Source organism: Macaca fascicularis, chromosome 12 (assembly GCF_037993035.2).
Source record: "Macaca fascicularis isolate 582-1 chromosome 12, T2T-MFA8v1.1".
NCBI classification, from domain to species: domain Eukaryota; kingdom Metazoa; phylum Chordata; class Mammalia; order Primates; family Cercopithecidae; genus Macaca; species Macaca fascicularis.
In genome coordinates, this window is record NC_088386.1 from 55105246 (window position 1) to 55130047 (window position 24802).

Here is a 24802-nt window from a genome sequence, read left to right on the forward strand (position 1 = left end):
ATATGCTTTTGGTATTGTATCTAAAAATTTACTGCAAACTCTAGGTCACTTAGACTTTCTCCAGTGTTATCCTCCAGGAGTTTTATAGTTTTGCAGTTTTACATTTAGGTCTATCCATGCTTAACTAATTTTTCTGGAAGCTGTAAGGCCTATATTTAGATTAATTTTTTTGCATGTAGATGTCCAGTTCCAGCATCATTTGTTGAAAGGACCATCCTTTCTACATTAAATTGCCTTTGCTCTTTTGTCAAAGATCCATTGACTATTATTTGCATAGGTCTGTTTCTGTGTTCTGTATCAATTTGTCCTCTCTTTTATCAGTACCACACTGTGCTGATTACTGTAGCTTTACAGTAAGCCATGGAATTGGAGAGTGTCAGTCCTCTAACCTTGTTCTTCAATATTGTCTTGGCTATTATGCATCTTTTGTCTTTATGTATAAACTTCAGAATCAGCTTGTTGATGTCCCCAAAATAATTGGCAATGACTTTGATTGAGATTCTGTTAAATCTATAAATCAAGTTGGAAAGAACTGAAATCTTGACATAATAGACTCTTCCTATCCATGTACGTGGACTATCTCACAATTTACTTAGATCTTTGATTTCTTTTGTCAGAGTTTTATAGTTTTCCTCATATAGTTCTGATACATACTTTGTCAGATTTATATCTAAGTACTTCTCGGATTTGATGGTAATATAAAAGGTATTGTGTTTTTAATGTCAAATTCAAATTGTTCATTGCTGGAATATAAGAAGGCAACTGGATTTTGTACATTAACTTCGTATCTTGCAGCTTTGATACAAGTAGTTATTAGTTCCAGATTTTTTGGTTGATTCTTTAAATTTGCAAATAAAGATAGTTTCATTTCTTCTTTTCCAATCCGCAGGCATTTTGTTTCTTTTTCTTGTCTTATTGAATTAAATAGGCACTTCAGTATGAAGTCGAATAGGAGTGGTGAAAGTGGACATCTCTGCGCTGTTTCTGATCTTAGTGGGAAAGCATCTATTCTCTCACTATTAAGTACTTTAGAGGTAGTTTCTCTGTTGATGTCCTTTATCAACTTGAGGGAGTACCCTTCTATTCTCAGTTTGAAAAAGATTTTTGTCATAAATGGGTGTTGGACTTTGTCAAATTGTTTTTATGCATCTATTGATATGATCATATGATTTCTTTAGCCAGTTGATGTCATGAATTTCATTAGTTGCTCTTTGCTAAACGAACCTTGCGTAACTGGAATAAATACCAGTTGGTCATGGTATAAAATTGTTTTTGTGCATTGTGGGATTTGATTTGCTAATATTTAGTTGAAAAAAATTTTTTTTTTTTTGCGACTGGGTCTTGCTCTGTCACCCAGACTGGGATGCAGTGGCACAATCATGGTTCAATGCAACCTTGATCTCCTGAGTTTGAGAGATCCTTTCACCTAGGCCTCACGAGTATGTAGAACCACAGGCATGTACCACCATGTCCAGCTAAATTTTATTTTTATTTATTTATACTTTTTTGGAGACAGAGTCTTGCTCTGTTGCCCAGGATGGAGTGCAGTGGCATGATCTCAGCTCACTGCAACCTCTGCCTCCCAGGTTCAAGCGATTCTTGTGCCTCAGCCTCCCAAGTAGCTGGGACTATAGGCATGCTCCACCGAAGTCTGGATAATTCTTTGCATTTCAGTAGAGATAGGGTTTTACCATGTTGCCCAGGCTGGTATTGAATGCCTAAGCTCAGGCAATCCACCTGCTTTGGCCTCCCAAAGTGGTCTGATTACAGGCATGAGCCACTGAACCCAGGTAAATTTTATTTGTATTGAACAGATGGGGTCTCCCTATGTTGCCTAGGCTGGTCTTGAACTCCTGAGATCAAGCAATCCTCCCGCCTCGACCTCCCAAAGTGCTGGGGTTACAGGAATTAGCCATCGTGGCTGGCCTCAGCTGAAGATTTTTGCATCTACATTCATGAGAGATTTTGATCTGTGCTTTCCCTTTCTTGTAATGTCTTTTGTCTAGTTTGGGTACTGAAATAATCCCAGCTTGACAGAATGTGTAAGGAAGCATTCCCTTTGTTTCTATTTTCTGGAAGAGATTGTAGAGAAGTTGTATAATTTATTCCGTGAATGTTTCTGTTCCGTTTCTTTATTCCTACTATTATTTTGTAATCTGGCTTCCTAGAAGTTGCCTGTTTCAACACTACTCAGTGGTCAGCCAATGGGTGTGGCTCAATCAGCCTCAGGGTTGTGCTCAAATACCTTGAGCCAATAAGATTTCTACCACTTGCCAATTATCTGTGTGTGGGTTGCAGAACCTACTAAAAGTTTGAGCCAAATCTTTAGTGTCCTTTGTCTTTTTACTTTTTGTCAGATGCTCTTGGGTATTCTTTGAACATGTGTAGTTTGCTAGTTAGCAAGGGATGTGTGGAGAACCCCTATACAGATATCTCATTTCCAGGTCTCCCAAGTGGAACTAACTTTTAGTTAACAAAACTGGGGGTTTCCCCCACCATTTTAAACCTAATTTGATAATTTTAGCTGGCAAAGACACAAATTTTTACTCTCCACTTCTGAGTATTCCTCTGACATCAAATGTCATAGTATCCATGACCAGTCAAAAGCAGGTAAAACTACCACTCTTGTCCACTAAGTTCCCTGGAGGAGGGGTATAGGAAGAACTCCAGACAAGAAGGCCACAGACTCTCACTATTCATACCCAAAACTGCAACAGTTTTTCAAGAATTAATGTTTCTCAATGTGTTGCCCGCTTTGGGTTGATTTCCAGTGCACAGAAGTTGTTGTTTCTGACAAATTTATCCATTTTTATACTTATTTTTTTGTAAAGAGGAGTCATCAACTATTTCCATTTACCATAACTGGAAGTCCTCTATTCATTACAGTATCATAATTTCATGCATCACTTTTTCACTGAGGTAAAATAAATATAACATCAATTTACTATTTTAACCATTTTGAAGTGTACAATTCAGTGGAATTAAGCACATTCATAATTTTGTGCAACCACATCATCATTTTCCATTTCCAGAACTTTTTCATCATGCCAAACAGAAACTCTATATCCATTAAACAGTAACTCCCCATTCCTTTCTCTCCATAGTATTTGGTAAGCTCTAAGCTCTATTCTATTTTGTCTCTATTAATTTGCCTCTATGAGGTATCATATATATCACAAATAAGTGAAATTATACATCTGTCCTTTCATTTTTGGCTTATTTCAGTTAGCATAATGTTTTGGAGAGTCAACAACCTTGTACCATGAATCAGTACTTCATTCCTTTTTATGGATAAATAATATTCCACTGTATAGATATATAACATTTTGTTTATTCTTTCTTCATTTAATAGAATTTGGGTTGTTTCCATCTTTTGGCCATTATGATGCTGCAGGAACATTAATCTGTGACTTCTTCTGTGGACATATGTTTTCATTTCTCTTGAGCATATACCTAGTTGTAGAAGTGATAGATTTAATGGTAACTCTGTGTTTAACTTTTTAAGGAACTGCCAAACTGTGAAACGCAACTACACATTTTTCTCTCCCATAAGCAGTGTACAAGGGCTCCAATTACTCCACATCCTCCCCTATATATTGAGACAGAGTCTCACTCTGTTGCCCAGGCTGGCACAATTTCAGCTCACTGCAACCTCCACCTTCCCTGTTCAAACAATTCCCCTGCCTCAGCCTCCTGAGTAGCTGGGATTACAGTCGTGCACCTCCACACCCAGCTAATTTTTATATTTGTAGTAGGCATAGGGTTTTACCATGTTGGTCAGGCTGGTCTCGAATTCCTGACCTTAAGAGATCCACCCGCCTCGGCCTCCCAAAGTGCTAGGATTACAGGCGTGAGCCACCGAGCCTGGCCACCAATATTTATTTTTAAAATAGCATTATTAAAATATAATTGATATACAAAATACACATATGTACAGTATACAATTTGATAATTTTTGACTTATGAATATACTTGTGAAACAGTACCATAATCAAGATAGTGAATATATTCATCACTCCAAAAAGTTTTTTCATCCCTTTTGTAATCCTTTCTCCCTCCCTACTCCCCTTCTTCCTATCCCCAGGCAACTAACAATCTATTTCTTGCCACTAGAGGTTTGTCTATTTTGTTTAGAGTTTTACATAAATGAAATCATATAGTATATATTCCCTTTTTGTGTGGGTTAATTCACTTAGAAAAATTACTTTCAGCTTCAGCCATATTGTAATATGTGAATAGTTCATCTTTCTATATGGCTGAGTAGTAGTATTCCATTGTATGGATATACTACAGTTTCTCTATTCATTAACCTGTTGATGGACATTTCAGATGTTTCCAATTTGGGGGCTGTTACAAATAAAGCTGTTAGGTATATTCTAGTTCAAGGGTCTGTATGGCCATATCCTCTTTTTCTCTTGGGCAAATTCCCAAGAAGAGTGAATGAATCATGTGGTTGGTTTTTGTTCAGCTTTTTAAGCTTTTTAAAGCCAAACTGTTTTCCTACGCAGTTTTACAATTTTATATTCCCACACATAGGGTTCTAATTCCTCTACAACCATGTCAAAACCCAGTGCAGTCCGTTTTAAAAGTTTTATTCCATCTATTTCATGTGTAGTGATATCTCAATGTGTGAGTATATGTTTGTATATGTGTTTTATTGTGTAAATTCCCATAATATAAAATTAACCATTTTAAAGGCAACAATTCAGTGGCATTTAGTACATTCACAATGTTGTAAAACCATCGTCTTTTTTTTTTTAATTAATTGAGACAAGGTCTCAGTATACTGCTAAGGTTGGTCTTGAACTCTTGGGCTCAAGCGGTACTCCTGTCTCCACCTCCCAAACTGCTAGGACTACAGGAGTAAGCCATCGTGCCTGGCCAACAATCTTATCTAATTGCAAAAGATTTTCATTACTCCCTGACCATCCCCCACCCAAAATAACCCAGGCCCATGAAACAGGTATTCCCTGGCCACTGGCAACCACCAATCTGCTGTCTCTCTCTGGATTTACCTATTCTGGATATTGCATACAAATGGAATCATATAACATGTGGCCTTGTGTATTTGGTTGCTTTCACTTGGCATGATATCAAGGCTCATTTGCACTGTAGCATATGTACCACTATTCCTTTTTGTTGGCCAAAAATAATATTCCATTGGATAGATTACACCACAATTTGCTTATTGATCTGTTGATGGACATTTAGTTCTTTCCACCTTTTGGCAATTGTATAATGGTACTACTATAAACATTCATGCATGATATCTGTTTTTAATTATTTAAGGTATATACCTAAGTGGAGAATTTTTTGGTTATATGGCATTTCTATGTTTAACTCTTTCATGTACTGCCAAACTGTTTTCCACACCGTGGCTGAACCACTTTACATACCTACCAGCACCATATGAGAGGTTCCAATATTTCCACATTCTCACTGATTCTTGTTTCTTACTTTTGTTTGTTTTGTTTTGTTTCCTTTTTGAGATGAAGTCTTGCTGTCGCCTAGGCTGGAGTGCAATGGCGTGATCTCTGCTCACTGCAACCTCTGTCTCGTGGGCTCAAGTGAGTCTCCTACCTCAGCCTCCCGAGTAGCTAAGATTACAGGTGCCCACCACCATGCCTGGCTAATTTTTTTGGGGGGGGTATTTTTAGTAGACATGGGGTTTCACCATGTTGGCCAGGCTGGCTTTGAACTCCTGACCTCACATGATCCACCTGCCTCAACCTCCCAAAGTGCTGGGATTATAGGAGTGACCCACTGCGCCTAGCCCTTACTTTTGTTTTTTAAACAGCCATCCTAGTGGTTGTGAATTAGTATCTTATTGTCATTTTGATTTTCATTTCCCTGATGGCTAATGATGTTGAACATCATTTCATGTGCTTATAAACCATTTATATAACTTCTTTAGATAAATGTCTATTTTGATTTTTTGTCTATTTTTTAAAATAAGCTTTTTATTGAATTGTAAGTGGTCTTTATATATTCAAGATACAAGTTTCTTATCAAATATATAATTTGAAATATTTCTCCCATTCTATTGGTGGTCTTTTACCTTTTTGGTGGTGTCCCTAGAAGCACAAAAGTTTTAATATTGCCAAAGTCTAATTTATCTAATTTTCTTTTTTTTTTTTTTTTTGAGACAGAGTCTCACTCTGTCAGCCAGGCTGGAGTACAGCGGCATGATCTCAGCTCACTGCAACCTCCACCTCCTGGGCTCAAGTAATTCTCCTGCCTCAGCCTCCTGAGTAGCTGGGAATATAGGCGTGTGCCACTACGCCCAGCTAATTTTTTGTGTTTTTAGTAGAGATGTGGTTTCACTATGTTGGTCAGGCTGGTCTCGAACTCCTGACCTCAGGTGATCCTCCCGCCTTGGCCTCCCAAAGTGCTGGGATTACAGGTGTGAGCCACCATGCACGGCCTGTTGCCAGCATGTGTGTGTGTTTTTTCTTTTTTGAGATGGAGTCACACTCTGTCACCCAGGCTGGAATGCAATGGTGTGGTCTCGGCTCACTGCAACCTCTGCCTCCCGGGTTCAAGCAATTCTCCTGCCTCAGCTTCCCGAGCAGCTAGTATTACAGGCACATGCCACCACATCGGCTATTTTTTGTATCTTTGGTAGAGACGGGGTTTCACTATGTTGGCCAGGCTGGTCTCGAACTCCTGACCTCATGATCTGCTTGCCTTGGCCTCCCAAAATGCTGGGATTACAGGCGTGAGCCACCACACCCAGCTGCCTGTTACTAACTTTTAAGAAACTGTCAAACCGTTTTCTAAGGTGGATTACCATTTTACATGTCCACCATCAGTGTTTGCAAATTCTAGTTGGTGTACGTCCTAAACAGCATTCCATATGGACATCTTTTTAGTTTTAACAATTGTAATGTGTGTGAAATGGGTGTTTTTGGTTTTAATTTGCATTTCCCTGTTGACTAATGATGTTGGGCATAATTTCATGTGTTTATTTTCACATTCACGTATCTTTTTATGATGTACCTAGGCAAAACTTTTGTTCATTTGTTAAATGGGTCACTTTCTTCTTGTTAGTGAGTTGTAAAAGTTCTGTTAATATCCTGCAAGCAAGTCCCAGTCCTTTGATATATATTTACAATATTGTTCCTCCATGCATTCACTGCATTTTCATTTTATTAAGTGTGTTTCCAAAGAGCAAAAAATTTAAATTTTGATCTTTAAAAAAAGGCCAATTTATTATATTTTCTTTTATGATTCACTTTTTTTTTTTTTTTTTTTTTTTTTTTGAGACAGTGTCTTGCTCTGTTGCCCAGGCTAGAGTGCAATGGCACAATCTTGGCTCACTGCAATCTCTGCCTCACTAGCTCAGGGGATCTTCCAACCTCAGCCTTCCAAGTAGCTGGGACTACAAAGGCATGCCACCACGCCTAGCTAAATTTTTGTATTTTTTGTAAAGATGGGGTTTCACCATGTTGCCCAGGCTGGTTTCAAACTCCTGGGCTCAAGTGATCCACCGACCTCAGCCTCCAAAGTGCTGGGATTACAGGCATGCGCCACCATACCCAGCTGATTCATACTTTTAAAATACTAAGAACAGGCCAGATGTGGTAATCCTAGCATTTAGGAGGCCAAAGTGGGTGGATTACTTGATGTCAGGAGTTCGAGACCAGCCTGGCCAACACAGCAAAACCCCGTCTCTACTAAAATGCAAAAATTAGCCGGGTGTGGTGGCGCATGCCTGTAATCCCAGCTACTTGGGAGGCAGAGGCAGGAGAATTGCTTGAATTCGGGAGGCGGAGGTTGCAGTGAGCCAAGATCAGGCCACTGCACTCCAGCCTGGGCAACAGAGCAAAGACTCCATCTGCAAACAAAACAAAACAAAACACACATGGACACAGAGAGGGGAACATCACACACTGGGGCCTGGTGGGGGTTGGGGGGCAAGGGGAGGGATAGCATTAGGAGAAATACCTAATGCACGTGGGGCTTAAAACCTAGATGACGGGTTGATGAGTACAGCAAACCACCATGGCACATATATACTTATATAACAAATCTGCATGTTCTGTACATGTATCCCATAACTTAAAGTATAATAAAAAAATTAAAAATAAAACTAAGAAAAATTTTCCCATTTCTAGATTGCAAAGATTTTTCTCCTGGTCTTTTTTTTTTTTTCTTCTCAGCGATTTACAGTGTGAGGCTTTAGGTTTAAGTTTATAGTTCATTTTGAGTTTTTTTTCTTCAATATAAGATGGAATTAATAATAATTTCTCCCCCATTTTGGCAGTCAATTATATCAACATTTTATTGAAAGGACTCTCCAGCCAGGCATGGTGGCTAACACCCATAATCCCAGCACTTTGGAAGGCCAAGCCAGGTGGATCACTTGAGGCCAGGAGTTTGAGACCAGCCTGGCCAACACGGTGAAACCTCATCTCTATTAAAAATGCAAAAATTAGCCAGGCATAGTGGCACCTGCCTGTAATCCAAGCTACTCAGGAGTCTGAGGCACGAGAATTGCTTGAACCCAGGAGGCGGAAGTTGCAGTGATGTAAGACTGTGCCACTGCATTGCAGCCTGGGTGACAGAGTGTGACTGTTTCAAAAATAAATAAATAAAAGACTCTATTCCCTCACTAAATTATCTCGGCATCCTTGGTGAAAATCAGTTAATTATATATGTGTGTGCCAGGCCTATTTTAAGATTGGATTCTGTTCCATTGTTCCACGGGCCTTTCATTTTGTCAATAACAAATAGTTATGATTATAACGTGAAGTCTTGAAATCTGGATAGGTTCTCCAATTTTATCATTTTAAAAGTAGGATTGTCTATCATTGCTTGTTTGCTTTTGTGCATTTTCACATTGATTTTACCATCAGCTTTTCATATTCTCTCAAAATGGTCTACTAAAATTTTAATTGAAATTATATTAGTTTTATTAATCAATTTCATTAGAAGCAACATGTCAACAATCTTGAGTGCTGTAATTCATGAACATGGTATATCTATTAAATTCAGTCATTTAAAAATTCTCTCATCAGTGTTTTATAGTATTCTGGGTAGAGACTGTAGATGTATTTTGTTATATTTATTCCTATTATTCTTTTGATGAAGTTTTAAAAAAATACCAATTGTTTGCTACTAGTATATAAAATATTCAACTCACTTTATATTAACCTTATATTCTTTAACATTGTTAATTCATTCATTTGTTCTAGTAGTTGCTTTTGCAGAGGGACTGTTTACTTTGTCCTTTAGGATCTTTATACACATTATTGCTGTTATTCTTTTGCCCTAATGCAATGTCTACAGCATTTGTTACAATGTTAAATATAAATGGTGAAAGAGGTCATTAGGTCATTCTTTCCATGTTTTTTTTTTATTTTATTTTATTTTTTTTTTTGGAGACGGAGTCTCTGTCGCCCAGGCTGGAGTGCAGTGGCGCGATATAGGCGCACTGCAAGCTCCGCCTCCCGGGTTCACGCCATTCTCCTGCCTCAGCCTTCCGAGTAGCTGGGACGACAGGCGCCCGCCACAGCGCCTGGCTAAAATTTTGTATTTTTAGTACAGAGGGTTTCACCATGGTCTTGATCTCCTGACTTCGTGATCTGCCTGCCTCGGCCTCCCAAACTGCTAGGATTACAGGCGTGAGCCACCGCGCCCGGCCCATTCTTTCCATGTTTCTAATCCTTGGGGTAATATATTCCATCTTTCACTGCTATGTATGATGTTAATTGGGGGTTTTCCAGTATATACCCCTTTTCAGGTTAAGAAGTTCGCTATTATTCCAAGTTTACTGAGTTTATATAATGAATGCATGTTTAATTTTGTCTATTGCTTTCTCTTTTATCTCAATCATTTAGGTAGGTACATGTTTATTTTGTTTTTCTTTTCAAATAATCAGATACTGGTTTTGTCAGTTTTCTCTCATCTGTTTTTTGGGTGATGGGTTTCTGTTCTTATCTTTATTCCTTCTTCCTTCTACTTAGTTTAGGTTCAATTTGCTTTTCCTAGTCTAGCTTCTTAAAATCTCAGGTCATTAATTTTAGAGCTTTGTTTTCTAATTTAAGAAATTGAAATGGGCTCACACCTGTATTCCCAGCATTTAGGGAGGCCGAGGCAGGCTGATCACTTGAGGTCAGGAATTTGAGACCAGCCTGTCCAACATGGCGAAACCCCATCTCTACTAAAAATGCAAAAATTAGCTGGGCGTGGTGGTGCATGCCTGTGATTCAGGCTACTCGGGAGGCTGAGGCAGGAGAATTGCTTGAACCTGGGAGGCGGAGGTTGCAATGAGCTGAGATCATGCCACTTCATTCCAATCTGGGCAACAGAGCAAGAGACTCCGTCTCAAATAAAAAAAAGAAAAAAAAAAAAAGAAATTGAAGCTATGTCACCCTTTAAGCACTGCTTTATCTACATTCCTCAAATTTTGATCTGTTGTATTCTCATTATCACTCCCTTCAAAGTATTTTCTAATTTCCTTTTTGCTTTCTTCTTTGTCCTATTTTTTATTTGGTGGGGGTGTTAAGTTTCAAAATATTTGGTATTTTCCTATCTTGTCATTGATTTTTAATTCTGTTGTGGTAAGAGAACAAACTGCATAATTTCATTCCTTTTAAATTTGTTGTTTTGTTTTATTGTCTATCATATGGTCTCTCTTTGAGAATATACCATGTGAACCCCCAAAAAATACGTATTTAGCAGTTATTTAGGTATAGTATTCCAAATGTATCCATTAGATCAAATCGGTTCAAATCTTCTATGTCTTTACAGATTTTTTTTTTTAGTTGTTCTATCAATTACTGAGAAGGCGGTGTTAAAATCTTCTACCATGATCTCAATTTCTGCTTCATGTATGTTTAAGTTGCTGTTACACAGGCATCTGTGATTATGTTTTCTCAAATTGTGCCTTTTATCATGATGAAATATCACTCTTTACCTCCGATAATACTCTCAATCTTAAAAGCAATTTCATCTGATGTTAATATAGGTGCTTCCTCTTTTTATGCTGTTTACCTGGTATAGTTTTGTCTATTCATTTACTTCCAACATATTTGTATTTTTAGGCCTAAGATAAATCTTTTGTAGGAAGTATAGTTTGTTCTTTCATTTATATCTGCTCTAACAATCTACCTTTACAGTTTAGTATTTAGATGTTTAATATTTAATGTGATTATTGTTATCACTGAATTTCATTTAATAATTTTATTACTTGGCTCTATTATCTCTATGTGCTGTTGCAGTAGTTCCTGTTGTTCTTTCTTTCCTCTTTTTTTTTTTTTGAAATTGAGTCTTGCTCTGTCACCCAGGCTGGCGTGCAGTGGTGTGACCTCGGCTCACTGCAACCTCTGCCTCCCGGGTTCAAGTGATTCTCCTGCCTCAGCCTCCCGAGTAGCTGGGATTACAGGCATGCACCACCATGCCTGGCTAATTTTTGTATATTCACTAGAGATGGGGTTTTACTGTGTTGTCCAGGCTGGTCTCAAACTCCTGACCTCAAGTGATCCACCCGCCTTGGCCTCCCAAAGTGCTGGAATGACAGGCGTGAGCTACCTCTTTTCTACTTTTAAGAAAGATAATTTAAATACTCCTTAGTATGGCATTTTAACAATTCTATTGGCTCATGAACTGTACCTCTTTGTATTTTATTTTTAGCGATTTCTGTAAGGATCACAATATACATCTCTAATCTTTCAGAGTTCAAGCAGAACACTATATCTCTTCTCTTCATGTAAAATATATACACCTTGTAAGCATATAGGTCCCTTTAATCACCTGCCCCCTTGCCACATACCATACATTGTTATAGTTTTATGTATTTTATAGTAGTCGTATAAATTACTTTTATTGTATATTAACAATGTAAATATGCATTAATCTACATACACTGAAAACTCCAAAACTCCAATGTTATAATTTTGTTTTAAATACCCAAAGGTCATTTTAAAGGACTTAAGAGGATAAAAATAGTCTTTTATTTTTATCCAGATATTTACCATTTCTGATGTTCTTCATTTGCTCCTGAAGATCCAAGTTTTCTCTTAGTATCATTTCCTGTTCACTTGAAGAACTTCCATTATCATTTCTTGTAGTATAGGTCTGCTGGAGACAAATTTCTCTTAGTTTCCCATTTGTAAAATTGTCTTAATTTTGCCATCATTTCTGAAGGATACTTCCACTGGACACAGAATTCTGGAATGACTGATTTATTGTTTCAGGTTTTAAGATGATTTATACTGTCTTCTGGCCTCTACGTTTCCTGACGAAAAAATGTTGGTCTTCAAATTATTGTTCTTTGGTATGTAAAGCAAACATTTCTCTGTCTGCTTTCATAATTTTTTCTTTATCTTAGGTTTCAGATTATAAGTGTGTCTAGGCCTGCTTTTCTAAGAATAGTACTCATGGTTCTAAACTGCACCTCAATATGCCTCATCCCTTGATTGTGTCAGGTCAAATATATTGATCCTTTAAATCTGGCCCTCCCTTACTATCTTCACTCATAAGCTGTCAAGGTTGATGTTCAGAACTGCTGACTTACTGGTTAATGTTTTATAATTCATTTGGGTCACTGGAGCTCCTTGCAATACTTTTGTTCTCCCAAAGAACCATTTCAAATAAAAAAAAAAATGCATGCAAGGGTGATATACATTAAGATAGAAAATAATTGGTAGCTATACAGGACATAAATAATTAATTCTTTCTAGAAGGTACTACCTCAAATACTTTTAAAAGTGACCCCAGAGAGGCAATGTTTTTAAAATGAGTTTAAATATAAATATCTCAATTTTAAAAATAAGAGATCAGGTACAACAGTTATTTATTGGGATGATTTCACCAATTAGACAAAAAATAATAATTGTCCCATCCTGCTGAAGTTTTCAGAGGCCTGGTCAGTCAATAAATATGAACTCTTTCTGCTCAGGAATACTCAGTATATTGGTCAAACTAGCAGAAATAGTTTACGTATTCTTAGTAAATAATCTGATATATTTATATAATGAAGACCAAACACTAGAGATGCTCAAGCTAATGGCCTTTCAGATTTGGATAGCATGTTGTTTTTCCCTCTAATGGCCACTTCTCATGGATATATAATTTTTAATCATATCAACAAATTCCTTTATAAAACAACTAATCCTAACTGTATGTAATATTGTTCCACAACTCTTAGAATAGTTCTCTTGGGAGCCGCTCAAGAATACAACCATGTTGTCAAACTTCAGCGTGACTTGAAAATTCTTCACCTCATTTTCATCCCAGAAACATTTTGCTTCTTTTTTCCTTTGTGTACATATTGTTATATTAGGCATTATTATTTCATTTTCCATATAAACATTCTAAACTTTTGTATAAAGTTTATGTTAGGCATTACTATTTCATTTTCCATATAAACATTCTAAACTTTTGTATAAGATGTAAGAATAGTTTTCTAGTTGCAACAAAATAATAATTTTGCTTTAGAATATAAGCCTGCTTATAATCAACTGAGACAATTAGGATTTATGGTACACATTTCAAAAATGTTGAAGAGGAAGTGGTGTTAACAACCATGAATGTATTTAAGGATTTTATTTTAGCTAATTTATACCAGTCAGTCGCATAAACACACAGATTGTAATGTTTTAGTTGTTAAATCCAATGGATCTCACCCACATAAACGATGTTCAACAATGGCCAATATTGTCTTTTTCTTCCCCATAAATCTCCCAAGTTGGAAAGATAAAAAGAAGAAGACAAAACTATGCAATTTTCATGAAAATAGAAAGTAAACAACACCACATCCTGTACAGAATCCTGGGGCCTTAGAATCCTCATGGAAATACAGTTGCCAGTGATGCTAACCAGAGTGAAGGTTTTTCCAGATATAAGCAGCATCCACTTTATACTTTTGGAGAGAGGGAGGTATTATGGCTTCCTGACTCCTCCTCCTGAATAGACAGAAGACCAGTGAGGAAGAATAAGATTTTAAAAACTGACAAGTATAGATTTAGAAATTTAGTATGCAGTAAAGGGCTTATCTCAGAAGACTAGAGGAAAAATGGACTTTTAAATAAATAATGTTGGGATAACTAGATAGCTATTTGGAAAATGATATATCTGGATCAATTTTGCATACTATACATATGCATACACCCCAAGTAGACCTAAGTTCTAAATGTAAAGTATGAAATGATACCAAGAGTGAAAGAAAACATATATTAATTTCTTTATAACTTAGGTATTGAGAAAGACTTTATATAAATGACTCAAACTCCAGATTCATTAAAAGAAAATATTGACAAATCTGTTACATAAAAATGAAAAACTTCTGCATGGCAAAAAACATCGTAAGTAAAGTCCAAAGACAAATGATAAGCAAGGAGGAAATACTTGCAACATAAACTACAGGTAATAGGCTAATATTCCTAATATATAAAGAACTCTTAGATAACCAATTAAAAACTCTAAAATCCCAACAGAAAAACAGGCAAAAAAATTAAACAGATGATTCAGAAAAATAATATGAAATGGCTCTTAAACATATGAAAATACATTCAGCTTCACTTTCATGAGGCAAATGCAAATTAAAACTACACTAAGATACCATTTCTCACCTTTAGACCAGTAAAAACTCCAAAGTTTGACAATTACTCTGTTGGTGCAGCTGTGAGGAAATAGGAACTTAACCATTGCTGGCAGGATATAAAATACTATAATCTCTATAGGGAAGAATTTGGCAATGTCAAACAAAACTACAAAGGTGTTTATCCTTCGATTTAACAATTCAATTTCTGGAATTTACCCTGACTATACAACTCTAAATGTATAAAAATATGTATGTACAAAGTGATGAATTGCAGCATTATTTGTAATTGCAAAACACAGGAAAAACACATAAATGCTTTTACATTAGTAGTTTAAACTACGGACACCCACACACTGTACATCACAAATTATGTAGCTGTAAAAAAAAAAAAAAAGAAGATCTCTATGAACTGATAAAAATATATCCAGGATATATTAGCCAAAAATCAAATAAATCAAAACTATAAAAAAGTACATAGAGTAGCTGTCTTTTCTGAAAGACATAAGAAGAATATATAATTACATATGAAGATATACATATTTTCGCACACACACAGAATGAAAACCAAGAAGCAAAACAAACAAACCCTCTAGAGGAATGACAACCAGAAATGAAAAAAACTAGTTATCTAAAGCAGGTGAGTGAAAGAGGGACAGAAGAGGGAATGACAGTTCATTGATTATATATTTTTGTACAGTTTTTATTTAAGAACATTTAAGAGTAAATGATATAATTAATTTTTTTTTTAATTTAAAAGAACAGGGACGTCAGATGCAGTGGCTGATACTTGTAATCCTAAGCACTTTGCAAGGCTGAGGTGGGCGGATTGCTTGAGCCAAGGAGTTCAAGACCAGCCTGGGCAATATGGTGAAACCTTGTCCCTACAAAAACAACCTGAGTGTGGTGGCATGTGCCTGTAGTCTCAGTTACTTGGGAGTCTGAGATAGGAGGATCAGCTGAGCCCACTAAGTGAGGGCAGCAGTAAGCTCCGTTGCACTCCAGCCTGGGCAACGAAGTGAGACCCTATCTCAGAAAAGAAAGAAAAGAAAAGAAAATTAAAGAAAAGAAAAGAGAAAAGAAAAGAAAGAAGGAAGGAAGGAAGGAAGGAAGGAAAGAAGGAAAGAAGGAAAGAAAGAAGGAGGGAAGGAAGGAAGGAAGGAAGGAAGGAAGGAAGGAAGGAAGGAAGGAAGGAAGGAAGGAAAGAAGGAAGGAAGGAGAGGGGAGGAGAGGAAGAGAGAAGGAGAGGAGGAGAGGAGGAGAGGAGGAGAGGAGAGAGGACAGAGGACAGAGGAGAGGAGAAGGCTGGGTGCAGTGGCTCATGCCTGTATTCCCAGCACTTTGGGAGGTTGAGGTGGGCCAATCACTTCAGGTTGGGAGTTCGAGACCAGCCTAGCCAACATGGTGAAACTGTGTCTCTACTAAAAACTATAAAAATTAGCTGGGCATGGTGGCATGTGCCTGTAATCCCAGCTACTTGAGAGGCTGAGGCAAGAGAATCACTTGAACCTGGGAGGTGGAGGTTGCAGTGAGCTGATATTGCGCCATTGCAGTCCAGCCTGGGCGACAAGAGTGAAGCTCCATCTTAAAAAAAAAAAAAAAAATGGGGAAAACCTAAAGGTGAATACCTGAAGAAACAAATAAATATAAGGATTTTTGAATAAATAATACAGCCATGTAGAACAAGGAAAATAACTAATCCAAATAATTTCTGAATACAGTGTTTGAAGTATATACCTTTCACTGGAAAATAAAGAGAAATGCAAAAATTTCTTGAGCTCTACTTTAAAAGTCTATTGTTTGTAATGACATTGGAGCAGCATTTTTGTATGATTTTGTCTTTGTTGCAGCATTAAGCAAATGAGTAAACATATAAAATGCTCTTGGGGAGCCAGAGTACCTCACTGGCAGAGAAGGAACACACAAATACAGAACTGGGGAAGACAAGACAGAATCCTCTCATTTTAGACTGGAATAAGACTTATTATAAGCTGGCACAGTGGCTCTTGCTTGTAATCCTAGCACTTCGGGAAGCCTAGGTGACAGAATCACTTGAGGCCAGGAATTTGAGACTGTCTCTATTATAATAAGTAAACTAAAGAGGCAATAAAATATTATATTTTTTTAAAGTTATCAACACATCACACTTCTTCAGTTTAAAAAAAAGGCACAACAGAATACAATTTAACAAATGTTAAATGAGCCTATTAACTGTAAAAATCCTCTGATTCCTGAATCATAGATAGGAAAAATTTGTATACTTTAGTGAAAGTATTCACTATTTCTGGTGAAGATAGGATATGAGGGAATAAGTTTAAGGTAAAAATGTGATAGCAATGTATGTAGAGCTTTATAAAGGGAAACCTCTCCAGTTATAGAATTGTGAAACCCAAGAAAGACAATCTGAAGAAATAGTAACAAAACAGATCAATTTTTTTTGGAGATAATTAAAGTACAATTTTATCTAAAATAATGTACAGAAAATTATTCTCCAGATTTCCCCAACTGATTTCATAATTATCTACCTATTTTCATATTTCCCCATATATCACCTCTTTAGAGAATAGCTTTTCTATCTGAAAGGTTTCAATTACCTTTCTTTTTTTTTTTTTTTTTTTTTTTTGAGACCGAGTCTCACTCTGTCACCCAGGCTGGAATGTAGTGGCATGATCCTAGCTCACTGCAACTCCATCTCACAGGCTTAAGCTAAATCCTCCCACCTCAGCCTCCCAAGTAACTGGGGATACAGGCGCACCCCAGTACGTTCGGCTTTTTTTTTTTTTTTTTTTTTTTTGAGATGGAGTCTCACTCTGTCACCCAGGCTGGAGTGTAGTGGCGCGATCTAGGCTCACTGCAACCTCCGCCCCCTGGGTTCAGGTGATTCTCCTGCCTCAACCTCCCGAGTAGCTGGGATTACAGGCGCCTGCCACTGCACCCAGCTAATATTTGTATTTTTAATAGAGACAAGGTTTCACCATCTTGGCCAGGCTAGTCTTGAACTCCCGACCTCGTGATCCACCTGCCTCGGTCTCCCAAAGTGCTGGGATTACAGGCGTGAGCCACTGTGCCTGGCCTAGGCTATTTTTTTTTTTTTTTAGTACAGACGAGGTCTCGCTATGTTGCCCAGGCTGGTCTTGAACTCCTGAACTCCAGCAATCCTCCCACCTTAGCCTCCCAAACTGCTGGGATTACAGGTGTGATCCACCATGCCTGGCTTCAATTATCTTTTCTGAATAAGGTATCTTGTAAACTTACTGATATTAGTGGCTTGGTTCTTTGTGATACTTCACAACTATTTGTATATATGCACACACCACTATTCATGGTATTATATTTCTCCTAATGACAATAGTAAACCTTTACCATATTAAATTTTCTCATTCAAGTGGAAAAATTAAAACATATAGTCATTTTAAGCTGAGCACGCGGTGGGTGCCTATAGTCACAGCTACTTGGGAGGCTGAGGTGAGAGGACTGATTGAACCCAGTGGTCCAAGTCCAGCCTGGGTAACACAGTGGTATCTAATGTGCGCGTACACACACACACACACACACACACACACACACACACACACACACACACACAGAGTTGTTTTAAAGTTGAATAATTCAAGGCAAATTCATAAAGACAGAAAGTAGATTAGAAGCTACCAGAGACTGGGTGCAATAGGGAGTTATTGCTAAATGGTTACAGAGTTTCTATTTGTGGTGATAAAAAAGTTTTGGAAACAGTGGATGGTTGCACAATAGTGTGAATGTATTTAATGCTACTGAGTTATAGGTTTAAAACGAGTAAAATGGTTAAATTTATGTTACATAAGTAACATATATATATATCACAATTTTTAAAAATTGAGTCGTCAATTAATATAAAATTGTCAGCCCTTATTGGACAGAAGTCCTGTATTGTGCTGAAAGGGAATCTTCAACAGTGATAATGATGGATAAAGATTAAAGCTTATATAATTACCAACGAACACATATATTTGCTTGAAAAGTAATAAAATATAGTTACATGATAAAAATTCTCAAGAAAAAATTTGAACTCCTGAGAATACACAGCTTCCTTCATTTTAAAGATAAGAAAGAGGAAAAAGTCTACAAAAACAAAAAGCCTTGTCCTTTTCTAATATTTTTTTTCTAAACTCTTTAAAAGACTGAATACAACACAATGATATTTTGTTTCAAATCTTTGTTTTAAAGAAATCCTTAATATTTTGTGTAACTATGCTTTTGCTAATTATAGGTAGAAGACTTAAAATAATAAGTCATGAAATTAATATAAGTTTTTAAAGTATGTTTTAAAAGAGGCAAGTGATCATTCACTATTTTTTATGGTATCAAAGACAGGGGCAGAAAAACCCAGGAGAAAAAAATTGCACTGTGTCTTAAGTGCTACATTTTATTTCTAATTTTGTATCTATCATTAAACATCTGTGAGGACAAAATACACTTATAAAACAAATAATGCCACATATTGCAACAATGGAGAGTCATTCAAAGACAGTCATTTAAAGTCATTCATATTTGGGTTTCACAATATGCTATTTGAGCATAGAGGACTTCATTCTTAGTTCAGAAGCTTAATTTTCCCAAATGCAGATTACTGTAACATTTAGGAAGATAAAAACAAGTGGATTTGTTCTTTGTTTTCTTCCCTCTTTTCTAGGAATTACACTTAAAGCTGCACCAAGTTACTTCAGAGGACCAGAAACAGATGCTGTATTGTTTACATCCCCATCTAGTGGTCTTAAATTTCTGTTCTGCATAGTATTCAAAAAATAAATACTTAAAGATGAAAACTTAAAAAAAATTATCTGACAAAAATTAACACAAACCAAAACTTTACAGCTATGAGAAATACTATTATGTTACCTAGTCTCATGCTATTACAATTAGAATGGAATGGAATGGCAGAGACTACGTGAAGCCACTAGAAAAAAAAAGGAGCATTTTTCTGGAGCATCTATTTTACGTAACGCTAAATAATTGAAAACATTTTGTGTTAATGCAAACATAGTCTGGAATAAAATGTTTTATTAGTATTTCAGTTTGAGAAGCACAGGGCACAAACTTCTCATTCCATTGAAAAAGAACCTAATAACTTGAGCAATTAAGTTACTTGATCAAGTTCCCTCAACCAGACCATAATAGAGCAGTATCAATAATACAGATATTTTATACTTTTTACATTACAAAATACAAATACTAAATACCAATCCCAAGTGTCTAATTGCAATATACTTTATTCTTTGCATATAGTTTCTTAGACATTTTATTCTAACTTCCAGAATTTCCTTTTTACTTCATATCACAGCACACTTACAACCTGTAAAGTGTGCTTCCTACACAGCACACTTATAACCTTATACTAATAGTACTATTTTCCATTCTAGTGGTGCATGCCTATAGTCCCAGCTACTCGAGAGGCTGAGATAGGTAGGACTGCTTGAGCCCAGGAGTTAGGGGCCAGCTGGGGTAATAGTGAGACCACCTTGTGTCAAAAAAAAAAAAGTATTATTCTACAATTTTTTCCTAAAATTGACTTAAAATTATGAAACTGATTTGATGGTGGGAGAGGTAAATAGTTCTGTAAACTTAAAAACATATACAGATTTATGTAACTACCACCACAATCAGGATACAGAACACTTCTATCACACACACCTCCAAAATCCCTTGTACTATTACTTTTGCAGTTTCACAATCCCTAACCCCTGATAACTACTGATCTGTTTTCTAACAATATATGTTTGTCTTGTCAAGAATAGCTTATAAATGGCATGATACAGAAGCAACCTTTCTGAGAATAGTTTCTATTCTGCATGACTTTGAGATTCACTACTCAAGATGTCGAATGTGGGTTCATTCCTTTTTTTTCTTCTGACTCTGTTAAAGGTGACATGCTTTTTTATTGCTGAGCAGCATTCCAGAGTATATTATATACTATGTGGTAGTATATAGAATAGTATAGTATAAAGTAAAATAGCAGAGTTTGTTTATATATTCAGCCATGGAAGAACATGTGGGTTGTTTTCTGTCTTAGGTGATTATGAATAAAATGGCCATAAGCGTTTGTATCTAGGTTCTCTTCTATTAAATAATTTTTAAATGTAGGTGATTTAACATTATAAGCCTTTCCTAATTCTGACCTTTATACAGAATGTGATATGAAAATGTAACTTCCATAAAAGTAATAATTTAAATAAATGCTTTCAATGCCTAAATTACTTCATCACTATTCAGGAATTGACATTAAGAAGACAGTGATTCATATTTATATATGAGAAAAGTGAAATAGGAAAATTAAACTTCTTTTAAACATGAGAATATATAATAATTTACTTAAAAACCTAGGAAGGAAATGCCAAATACTTGGGCCACTATTCCCTCTTTCTCTGCCCATGGCATACATCAAAAATCATTCAAAGTGCACTTTGCTTTGTTGATGCAGCCTCAATGCTCAATGCACAGTTCTAGGCAGTAATTACTACATAATCAGAGTTGGGACTCCCATTGCGATGAATTTTGTATCTCTGGCTTAGGAAAAATTATTCTCAATAAACTCTAACTTATAAAAATTATTTTCGCTTTAAGGAAAAAATTACGTTCTGTAACATTCTTAATCCTAGGCTTATTACGTTAATAATGTGTGATTTTTTTACAAGACTGAGCAAGAAAAACTGCTGGGGTAGTTCTGGACTGCCATCGGTTAGTACCAGAACAAAATCCAATGTGCACACGAGAAAAAAGTATAATCTTACAAAAAGGAAAGCAAGGACAAAGAGGAAAAGAAGATGAAGGTTACAACCTGTTAAGAAATTGAAAAATCTTTTTTATTATCCACTGCGTTAAGCTAATTCTTTGAACTTTGTGTCTTGTACTTACTTGACAATAAATCTGTGCTTTTATGTCTTCATACTACCTATTTGTTAGATACCAGGGTTAGATTCTGATAGAATAAGTATATACATGGATTTATTTCCTATATTCCAAAATAGATTAAAATGTCAAATAAAATTTTAAAGTAGAAAACCAAAAGGTACAATCAGGTTCAAAGTCAAAACAAACATATGGACCAAAAACTGAAGAGTAATACAAATTAATGAATGGGTTGTTACCCTGGGCACGCTAGTCTCCAGTTCAAAAGCAGGCAGTGACAGCAGCTGAAAATTCAGCCTCTGTGGAGAAATGCTCACTAAATATGTTGTATGTGATAATAAGGGTTCAGAGACAGGCTCACTATTTGAAACTACAGGTAGCTTCAGGACAGGAATAAGATGTATTCCTTGTATATATTCCTTATCCTTATTCCTGTCCTTTGCAGTAGGGGCTGTTACCCCCTATTGCAAAATAAGGCTACAAAATGTGCTACCAACCTATTGCCTGGGCTCCAGTTCTGTGGAGTTACATTGGCTCAGCAGACAGGAAGACAAAAATATAGCTCATGATCATGCCTGTCAGGATGAGCAGTATCCCTAAATAATATGACAGTGTAACAGCTCTGAAATGATGACACAAAACCCATTCATAGACTGGGGCAAGACTTGGGTAGAGGTAACCTCAAAATTGCTAGGGAGAGACTTCTGAGTATAGATCAAGAAGTAAAGGAGAAAGGGGGGAAAAGAAAAACTTTAAAATTTCCTTCTACTTAAAACGAGCCTGCTAAATTCCAATACCGTAAGTTTTACCATAAGAGAAATACCATATGTCTTACCATAAGAGAAAATCTCATGGTAAAATTTACCGTAAGAGAAAATTACCATAAGAGAGTATCTCATGGTAAAACAGCTATCAAAATTAATAATCAGAACACTAGTTTACTATAAAAAATAATTTTATACAAATCTGACAGATTTTAAAAATCAGTGTTTAAGTGTTTAAGATGTTCAGAGTAATAAAGAATTCACATTCATCAAAAAAGATAATAAATTATAAAACAAAATCAGGTAGAAATGACACAATACATAGATATAAAAAAGAAACAGACCAGACACAGTTTGACCAAAAAACAAAAAGAAGGAAAAAGAAACAAATCGACATCTTAGACAAGAAAAACATAGTCACTGAAATAAAAACCTTAACAGATCTGATAAATGCTAGATTGAAAGAGAGAATTACTATATCGAAGGACAGTTTTATCAGTTTGAATAACATACAGTCAGGGTTACACCCAAAACATTTGAAACTAGAAGGCAAGAGAGTCTACTAATATTGTTCAACCATCCAGAACGGAGTGCAGAAAGGAGAATGCTGAAGTAAATCTGGGGGAGACAATAGAAGATACCGTGCACAGAAGCTCTTGGCTATGCAAAATAGCAGAGCCAACTATGTAGGGGCATTGGGTGAGGTGGGGGCAGAGAATGCTGATTATTTCGTATAACGAGAAGATAGAACAGTTCCAGGGTTGACTAATTCATCAACTCAGTAATACAATACCAGCTCAACTTCTCTAAAATTTCCTCTGTTTTCTTCTTGGCTGCAGCAGTTCCAAACACTACATTCTCTTGAAATTATTCCAGAAGAGGAAAAAAAGCACCATTTCTTCTCGTGCATCTCTGTTTTAGAGATAAAACCACACACACACACACGCACACACACACACACACACACATTTCTAGGAGTCCTCCCAGCAGACTTTCCCTTACATTGTCCTTTTTTTTTTAAAAAAACTTTTTGATATTTTTGGCTAACTGTATAAGAATTCGGAGTGCATTCCCTCCATGGAGCATAATTATTTATGCTCTATTTACTTGTATAGAGTTGCCATCTGTATTATACTTTCGACAAATGTATAGACTTTCCTTGGGCTGTCCAAGACACCAAGCAGCATATCTAATGTATATTTTTTTTCTTTGGGAAAACATGTTCTGAATGAAACATTTCTTTAAAATTTAGTCAGGTTTATTATAGTATAACTAACATACAGCACGTTCACACAATTTTTTTAAGAGATGGGTTCTTTCTACGCTCTCCAGGCTGGTCTCAAACTCCCAGACTGGTCTCAAACTCCTGGGCTCAAGCAACCCCTTCACCTCAGCCTCCTGAGAAACTGGGACTACAGGCATGCACCACCATGCTTAGCTAAAATCACACTTTTTAGCATATTGTTTTATAAGTTAAAACAAACAGAGTTATAACCACCACCACAACCAAAATATAGAACAGTTTCATCACTCCAAAATATTCCCTTATGCCCCTTTGTAGTTGTGTTAGTTTTCTTGTTGCTGCTATAAAAAATTGCCATAAACTTGGTTCCTTAAAATAACACAAACATAGTTCCTCATATCAGAAGTGTGAAATGAATTGTATGAGGCTAAAATCAAGGTGTTAACAGGGCTGGTTCCTTCTGGAAGCTTCAGGGAAGATAATCTGTTTCTTATTCCTTTCAGCTTGTAGGGACTGCCAGTATTCCTTGGTTCCTGGCTACATTACTGCAATGTGTGCTTTGTCTTCATATTGCCACCTTCTCCCCTATTAACACTTTTTTCTCTTTAAGTATCTTTGTGATTAAATTCAGAGCTTACTCAGATAATCCAAGACAACTGCTGCCCCATCTCAAGATTTTCAGTCATATCTACAAAGTCTTTTTTGCTCTATAAGGTAACACTTTCAGGTTCTAGAAATTAGAATGTGGATATCTCTGGGAGGCCATTATTCAGCCTACACAGTAGGCAACTCCTCTGTCCTCCAGCTGCTGGCAACCACTGCTGTTAGTCCTGTCCTATTTTTATCTTTTCCAGAATGTCATATAAATGCAATAATTACAGTAAGCAGCCTTTTGGGTCTGGCTTCCTTCACTTAGCATAATACACATGAGATTCATCCATGCTGTTGTATTTATCAGTAGTTTGTTCTTTTGTACTACTGAATAATTCCACTGCATGGATGTCCCACACTTTAACAATTCAAAAGTTGATGAGTATTTGTGCTGTTTAGGATTTTTGACAAGCATGAATAAAGCTGCTATGAACACTGATGTGCAGCTTTTTGTGTGAACATTAAATTTTCATTTCTCTTCAGTAAAACCTGGGAATGAGATTGCTGAGTTGTGTAGTAAGTGCATGGTTAGCTTTCTAAGAAATTGCCAAACTGACCCTTGGTTACCCACTAAATAAAGAAAAAGTGGAAGAAGTAGTAATTAGTTGGACTATATTGTCTACACAATGATAGAATGAATTATTTCTTTTTCTCTTTGTAAAGGCTGGAGTACAGTGGTGCAATCATGGTTCACTGCAGCCTCAAAGTCCTGGGCTC

At 36.4% G+C, this 24802-nt stretch overlaps 1 protein-coding gene across 44 annotated transcripts in view; it reads right to left on the minus strand.

Annotated features, from left to right (window-relative positions):
* The window catches only part of BAZ2B (bromodomain adjacent to zinc finger domain 2B), a 412036-nt gene that overhangs the window by 358659 nt on the left and 28575 nt on the right, over positions 1–24802 (minus strand). For 34 of the 44 annotated variants that reach the window (XR_012421150.1, XR_012421149.1, XM_074009246.1 and 31 more), the window contains exon 3: positions 11979–12081. The gene's annotated coding sequence lies outside the window, so the exon portion shown is untranslated. Of the gene's footprint in view, positions 1–11978; positions 12085–24802 lie in introns of all 44 variants that reach the window. The other 10 variants (XM_074009243.1, XM_074009230.1, XM_074009224.1 and 7 more) reach the window with 1 other exon arrangement.